General features: G+C 37.7%; 1 protein-coding gene across 12 annotated transcripts in view; it reads left to right on the top strand.

The window, feature by feature from the left end:
• Positions 1-6,241, top strand: part of LOC106868339 (uncharacterized) — a 178,055-nt gene that overhangs the window by 59,409 nt on the left and 112,405 nt on the right. The gene's annotated exons all lie outside the window — the stretch shown is intronic.

The raw sequence follows: 6,241 nt of genomic DNA, 5'->3' as shown, positions 1-6,241 counted from the left end.
ACATTATATACATGCAAAAGTCAGTTTTGAAAAATTAAATATCTAATGATTTTCTCATTTAGATCTACTTGTTGAACGCATATACGCATCCAACGCGCGCGCACACACACACACACACACACACATACACACACACACACGCACACATACACACACACGTATTCTTTTATTCTTTTACTTGTTTCAAGTCATTTCACTGCGGCCATACTGGACCACCGCCTTAAGTCGAGTAAATCGACCCCAGGACTTATTCTTTGTAAGCCTAGTACTTATTCTATCGGTTCTGTTTTGCCGAACCACTAAGTTACGGGGACGTAAACACACTAACATCGGTTATCAAGCGTCCTCGTAACATAGCGGTTCGGCAAAAGAGAACCGATAGAATAAGTACTAGGCTTACAAAGAATAAGTCTTGGGGTCGATTTATTCGACTAATGACGGTGGTCCAGTATGGCCGCAGTCAAATGACAAACAAATAAAAGAATAAAAGAATACGTGTGTATGTGTGCTTGTTGAACGCATATATGCGTGTGTGCATGTATATATTCTAAATTTACTTTTAGGAGTTGAAACGCGCGCGTGTGTATGTGTACCTCTCCAAGTAGATCTAAATGAGAAAATCATTAGATATTTCATGCTTCAAAACTGACTTCTGCATGTATATAATGTATGTAAATACATATATATGTAGGTGTGTAGTGACGTAATGTACCCATGTGTGTGTGTGTGGGTGAGAGAGAGAGAGAGAGAGATTCGTTCTGCTTTTGTGCAAGCTGCACTCAAAACTTTTGCACGGGCATTGCTGACACTACCTGTCAACGATGGTCATGCTCGTCTAACGAGTAGACAGCCATTATGTGTGTGTGTGTGTATGTGTGTGTGTGTGTGTGTGTCTGTGTGTGGGTGTAAGCGTGTGCGAGCGTGTGTGTATCATATATATATATATATACAACAAATAAGATGGCTGGTAGGTATATATACACACATATATATGCACATTCGCATAGTGTTCCATGCGCAAACAAACATACATATGTACATATTTATTTGTTTGTATGAATGTGCCTGTAAAATATGAAAATAGGACATAATATTTTAGTAAAGAGTAAACAGCAAATCGACTGGTTATGGGCTTGAATTTAACGAAATGGTTTTAGGTCATAGTTTTGTCATTAATAACAACAATTACACCATCAAGTGCTTCTAAATTTACGAACGTTGAAATAGAATTTGAAAGCTTAAGATTTTTCTCGAACTAATGATCAATTTCGGAATGTTTGATGGTAAAAAGGCATAATAGTTTGTGTAGAAAATAAAATATAGTTGGAGGAATGAGAAGTTGCAAAGTTAAGTTATGAAGTTATATAAGACGGAATAGAATTACGTAGTAAACAGATATGATAAAATTTGTTACGCCTATCGAGTATTAATTGGAATAAAAACGACAGTAGAAAAACTAAGATTAAGAATCATATGCTTTCAACATAGGAGAGTTTTATTTACTTTGTTTAGCTTACCATATCATAATTTGTGAAGAAAGAAAATTAGGTTAAAATGATTGATTGATGATGTTTGTTAAGTTAAGCAAAAGTAAATATATTGTTACTAGAATGTAATGACAGTATTTATTAAATTGGATATTGCAAAAATATGTACGTTTAATATTATAATAAAACATTACTCTTTTACTCTTTTACTTGTTTCAGTCATTTGACTGTGACCATGCTGGAGCATCGCCTTTAGTTGAGCAAATCGACCCCATGACTTATTCTTTGTAAGCCTAGTACTTATTCTATCGGTTCTCTTTTGCCGAACCGCTAAGTTACGGGGACGTAAACACACCAACATCGGTTGTCAAGCGATGTTGGGGGGACAAACACAGACACACAAACATATACGCGCGCGCGCACATACACACACATATATACATATACACATACATACGACGGGCTTCTTTCAGTTTCCGTCTACCAAATCCACTCACAAGGCTTTGGTCGGCCCGAGGCTATAGTAGAAGACACTTGCCCAAGGTGCCACGTTGTGGAACTGAACCCGGAACCATGTGGTTGGTAAGCAAACTACTTACCACGCAGCCACTCCTGCGCCTGCTATTATAATATGGGTAAAACGAAATATTTCATAAATAAAATAACTATACATATTAAAGTGTATATGTATGTACGAATGTATGTATGTATGTATGTATGTATGTCTGTCTGTATGTATGTATGTATATTCATATATCGGTATATAGTTCTGTTTGTCTGTACGTATGTATGTACATATATATGTGTATGTGTGTGTGTGTGTTGTGTGTATGTGTGTGTGATATGTACGATAAATCAGATATATTATCGTGTTTAACTTTACATATGACAAACATTTGTCATACTCTACACATTTTTATGAGGAGAATATATCAAGCAATTTAATATTTTTGTACTGCAAAGAAAACAAAAGATTTATGTATGTGTACAGCGATATGTGAATGTATGTATATGTGTGTGTATGTATGTACACACACACACGCACAAGCATATACTGAGAGAAAATGAGAGAGTGTACTCTTACATGGACACATCATACAGAGACATGCATGTCCATTTATACATACTCATAGATGTAAATTTATATTCCACTTGAACTACAATACAAACCTCAAAACATTTCCATAAATTTGTTGCATAAGTAAAGAAAAGAAATTGAATGCAACGGGCAAGGGTCTTGCGTTTGCTTCTTCCTGTACCGAGACAAAGGTTATTTTTTTTCCCACGATCTCACTGACATTGTCTTCCAGTAATACGAATGAAAAAAAATGTTATCAACAAAAATAAAATAAAAAAAACAACAAAAATTCATCCGTTGAACTACATATTTTCCCAATTATTTAAACATTTCATGAAAGACAGATTGATTCTTACTTTTCTTACTTCCGGTTTCCTTTAACTATCTTTGTTGAAGCCTAGCCCTGACAGAAATTTTAAACTGAAACTTTCAATTTTGAATTAAACGTTTTAATTACGGTTAGCTTGAACAGCCTACACCCTACTGAAACGTTGAACTTATAAGCAAGCCCTAATTAAAGCATTAAATAGAACCCTCGTAACTCTGGTACTCCGTCGGTTACGACGATGAGGGTTCCAATTGATCCGATCAACGGAACAGCCTGCTCATGAAATTAACGTGCAAGTGGCTGAGGACTCCAAAAACACGTGTACCCTTAACGTAGTTCTCAGGGAGATTCAGCATGACACGGAGTGTGACAAGGCCGGCCCTTTGGAAAACAGATACTACTCATGTTTGCCAGCTGAGTGGACTGGAGCAACAAGAAATAAAGTGTCTTGCTCAAGGATACAACACGTCGCCCGGAATTGAACTCACGATCCTACAATCGCAAGTCGAATACCCTAACCACGAACCACGCACCTTCACAACAGTCTAGCCCTAAGTGAAATATAAAACGTAACCCTAATTCTAAACCAAACATCAGTACTGTCATCATTTTGAAGGGGCGACGGATTTGACGGAATCATTAGAGGATCAGACAAAATTCCAAACAAACGCAAACACATAACAAGGACTGAAACTGATTTAAAAGAGAGAGATGGTCTCCTATATTGCAGTCTGTCACAAAGGAATACACATGTTCATATTTAAAAAACAAAAACACTCATGTTTTCTAAATATCCTGATGTTTTCTCATTCACTTAAACGATAAAATCGCGATACACATGTAGAAAATATCTGGATCATAAAATGTGCCACGGTATGGTGTCTGAAAACTTTTTGGTGGAGAAGTCCAGCAGCTGATAAGAACTGAAATATCTTCTTTCCATGAAGAAGAATTTTGTCTTTGTAATGCAGTTTTGTCTGGAGAAAATGCATTTATTCCAGCTTTACGTTCTGAGTTCAAATACCACTGAGGTTAAAAAAATAAAGTACTAGTTGAGAAATGGGGTCAGTATAATCGACCTATCTCTCCCTTAAAATTGCTGGCCTTGTGCCACTTACGTCTGGAGTTGCTAAAAGCGATCACTAGAGCTATGAGGATGAAGCTAATGTAAGGACTTCAAAGGACTATCTCTAGTACAGTTAATGACTAGAACAGGTGAGGTACAAGACTATCATAAATGTAGGTATAGGTAATGCCTGCTGGAGAGGAATTAATCATAATCGAATGATGGTGATATAAAAGAGCTGATAGAATTTGGATCGGAGAAGGCTCTGTTGTTGCACACTGCATAAGAATGGCATAACTTAAACCAGTTTCTCATATTTTGCTTCGACTCACTAATGAACCCACTCGGCCAGACGAGGCTGAATGCCCGAAATAAGACTGGTTACAACATGCACACATGCACACATGCACAAATGCGCACGCAGATACAGACACACACATATACACATACACACATGCACATAGACTCACTCACATGCACACACACACACACATCCACGTGTGCATACACATTTGAAACAGTTAAAGAAATTAAGGCAAACAGAGAACGAATTCTTTTTCTCATTAACAAATTTGCCGATGATTCAATGTAAACAGCAAATGCAAGAAAAATCGGCTGGACGAGTCGTGGTACAACATCTATGTGCTGTCCTAGGACTACATAACAATAACTATAATGATAGACTAGAGACTCCTCTCCCCAAACATTTCAGACCAAATGAGGTAGCTTATATGCAACTGTCCATTACGCATTAATCCAGAAACCTGAGATACCCAACCACTGCATTACATCAACATCACAACAGCAACACTGGTACAATTAACACACTCCACGCAGCGCATACTCTACATTATCACCACTCGGTGCTTAATCAAATAACCCTAACCCTAACCCTAACCCTAACCCTAACCCGTCCCACTCATGCGCTGTAAAATCATTATCCAAGAAAATCATACAACTCACATGGTACATACTCTACATAACAAGTAGGTTAAACACTAAAACAGTAGCAGAAAAAACCCCCTCATAATTAGTATTGTGTTAGCAATATCACAGGTGATTTTTAAGGCGGCGAGCTGGCAGAAACGTTAGCACGCCAGGCGAAATGCTTAGCGGTATTTCATCTGTCTTTACGTTCTGAGTTCAAATTTCACTACCTGCAGATGTTAGTGTCTGTGAATGAAAAAATAATATAGAATTCAAGATACATGCGCACGCACGCAATCAAACACACACACACACAGAGCAACAACAACAACAGCAAGAGCAAAATGCAATTAACTTATTTTTCACCATTTCTTGTGGTGCCTCTAGCGATCTCTTGCGGAACCTTTGGTTTCAGGGTAACTCCGGCTGGAAAACGCTGGTTAGACAAAATTTTACTGACGACGAAGTCTAAGCAGATATCATCATCATCATCGCTGCCGTTGCTAACGTTGTCGTCATTCTTCACCTCTCTATAAACACATATCAGTCATCATGTTAGATTTATAAACAAGAATAAAATGTTATATGTGTTAATGTATGCGCGCGCGCGCGTTTGTGTTTAATCATGTGTGCCTTCATAATAAATGCTTTTTGCCTGTATGTCTCATGCTAAAAATCCCGAAAATAGGTTAGTCAACTTGTCTCATCCTGCACTCTTCAAGTAGGTTAGCAAACTTTTGTCCAAGACAATCAACTTTTGTCATATTTCTTGAAAAGGTCGACTAGACATTGTTAGCATTTAAAAGGACACGGCCTATTGTCGTGTTTTTGGTTAATGCAGTAGTTGAACAAACAACCACAAATGTTATTTCAAATCAAAACTGGTATGACTTAAAACTGCCATCAGGTTGTCTTCCCTTGTACACAAACCTTCACATTTCCTTACTTTTTCTGAAACTTGTATTGTTATTGACCAAAATACTTTAGATATCGAAAACAGTGCTAGAAGTAATTTCGTGCGTATATGTGTACGTTTGTGTGTTTCTGTGCCTGTGAGTCTGTATGTATGTGTGTGTGTGTGTATGTATGTATGTATGTATGTATGTATGTGTGTATGCATGTGTGTGTGTGTGTGTGTGTGTGTGTGTGTGTGTGTAGTTCAACTTTACAGAAAACAAAAGACGGAGAGCTGGCAGAAACGTTAGCACACCGGGCGAAATGCTTAGAGGTATTTCGTCTGTCTTTACGTTCTGAGTTCAAATTCCGCCGAGGTCGACTTTACCTTTCATCCTTTCGGGGTGGATAAATTAAGTACCAGTTACGCACTGGGGTCGATGTAATCGACTTAATCTCTA

The sequence above is a fragment of the Octopus bimaculoides genome, chromosome 16, assembly GCF_001194135.2.
Source record: "Octopus bimaculoides isolate UCB-OBI-ISO-001 chromosome 16, ASM119413v2, whole genome shotgun sequence".
In the NCBI taxonomy this organism is placed as follows: Eukaryota; Metazoa; Mollusca; class Cephalopoda; order Octopoda; family Octopodidae; genus Octopus; species Octopus bimaculoides.
The sequence above is the reverse complement of the archived record's forward strand: the minus strand, read 5'-3'. Positions and strand labels throughout refer to the sequence as shown.